Below are 2,112 nucleotides of genomic sequence, written 5' to 3' on the forward strand. Positions count from 1 at the left end.
GTTTGCGGACACCTGATTAGCTGATCGCCCGATTAATCACTGTCGCTTGACAAGTAACGCCCACGCCGGTGTACAAAAGATAAATGCCATCCGGGCAATACACGCCTCCTACTTCGGCGTGTATTTACCCGGACGGCATTTATTACTTGTATACATACATACATACATACATACTTAATATTTGTACTCCGGTGTGGGCGTTAAATGTCGACTGACAGTTACAAATGAGGCTATTGACCAATCAGGGAAAAGCATGAAGACCGGTGTATCAGCTGAGTAGCAAATGTATCTAATATCTTTGGCGGGAGTGTATTTTCTGTGTATGAGATCCAATTAATGCCATCCTGGGAAGAGTGATTAGATGAAGACAATCATAACAAAAACATGGCCCCTGACTGTGTGTGACCAGGAAGAACGATTAGACACAGACAATCATAACAACAACATGGCCCCTGACTGTTACTGAACTGATAAGACTTGGTTCACTTGCTGAACGTAATGTTTAGTAATAATAAATGTAAACATGACCGCAGAGGGTATTTACAAGGTGAACAATATCAGTTTCTTACTTGTCTGTGATAAAATACATGTAAGTCACAACTTGCAAGGGATACACAGTATCATGGCAGGGAGAAAGCGATGGTTTGCTGTTATGACATTTGAGGTCATAGATGATAGCAAGTACATAGTGGTATGAAATACACTGTCCATTGTGATGTAATTGCTATTTTCGTCACAAGAACTTGCCCACGGCCATACTACAGTTGCATACACATGATGGATGTGATTGTATTGAGTAGTTTGTAGTATGAATGTCCTGCATAATAATATCAAGCTAATACATAGTGGTATGGAATACACTGTTCATTGGGATGTAATTGCTATTTTCGTCGTGCAACATAGCGATATACGTGTGTGACATTGAATGTTGACACAGGCGTGTATCTAGTTTGTTGACACGTGTCAGCTTCGATTGGAAGTCACGTTGGCGTCAGGGTGTCTTGTCGAAAATCAAAACATAAACAATGCGTGTATGAAGTTCTTCCTGGGAAGAATATGACACCATAGTCTATCAGCTAGCCCTCGGATGTTTTTCCGATAAAATACGACACACAGCCGAACAACGCTATCGAGGATGGAACATCCTGTTCGGGCAGGCCCTCACATGCGAACTTCGTTCGCTTATAGTAACTTATAGCATCGAAAGAAAGCCCGAACGTCTAGCAGCAAGACTAATGACACCATTGAGTTCTTCACTAGAGGCGCAACCCCGAGCAGTTCACGTCATTGTCGTAAGACTCGATCGTATGTGTTAGAGAAGGTTCATTGAACCTGCAATACAAATCCCATTATTGTTTTTTTCTACAATCTTTTCCGAAACATCGTTCCTTCCTTAAGGAATACAACTCAGTTCAATTGTAAAAACAAACGTTTGTTTCCGATAACATGACTTTAGAAAATAGGGTAGGTCGTAATTCTATGTTATGTTATGTTATGTTATGTTATGTTATGTTATGTTATGTTATTTATTTATTTGCAGAATATACAGTTTAAATTCTACTTACAGTCTTTTAAAAGACATGGAATTTGATTTTAAAGAACATTTTACGCGGGAAATAGAAATAATTGTCATAATTATACCTTTTAATATTATTGGGAAAAATGTAGAAATTTACATGGTAGTAAAACAAAGTATCGAGCAAGCACAAATCGAAATGAAAAGAGATACGATAAAAATAAGTATTTGAAGTCAGAGAAAAAGTATATTTGCATAATCCAGCTACAATACCATGGCCACAGTAAGAATTTGTACGGACCGCATACAATAGTAGAATAAGAATGATGATGTCACCTGTAAACTAGCGTTTGAAGTGTGTTCCTTGGAATAAACTCTATCCTTTAGGTAGATCATCATAATCGTTAAAAGTATTGTAAACTTAGACCGGCATATTGAATTAGTAGTATGCCAGATATGAATTTGTCGTCAACTTGTTCTGAGAGCGACGAACACCCTGAGCAACAACCACCTGTAGGAACAACATACCACATACCATGAATACAGTATCTATCTAATACGGCGATGTATGTGTTCATCACTCACATATTACGATT

The sequence above is a fragment of the Glandiceps talaboti genome, chromosome 10 (genome assembly GCF_964340395.1).
Source record: "Glandiceps talaboti chromosome 10, keGlaTala1.1, whole genome shotgun sequence".
Classification (NCBI taxonomy): domain Eukaryota; kingdom Metazoa; phylum Hemichordata; class Enteropneusta; family Spengelidae; genus Glandiceps; species Glandiceps talaboti.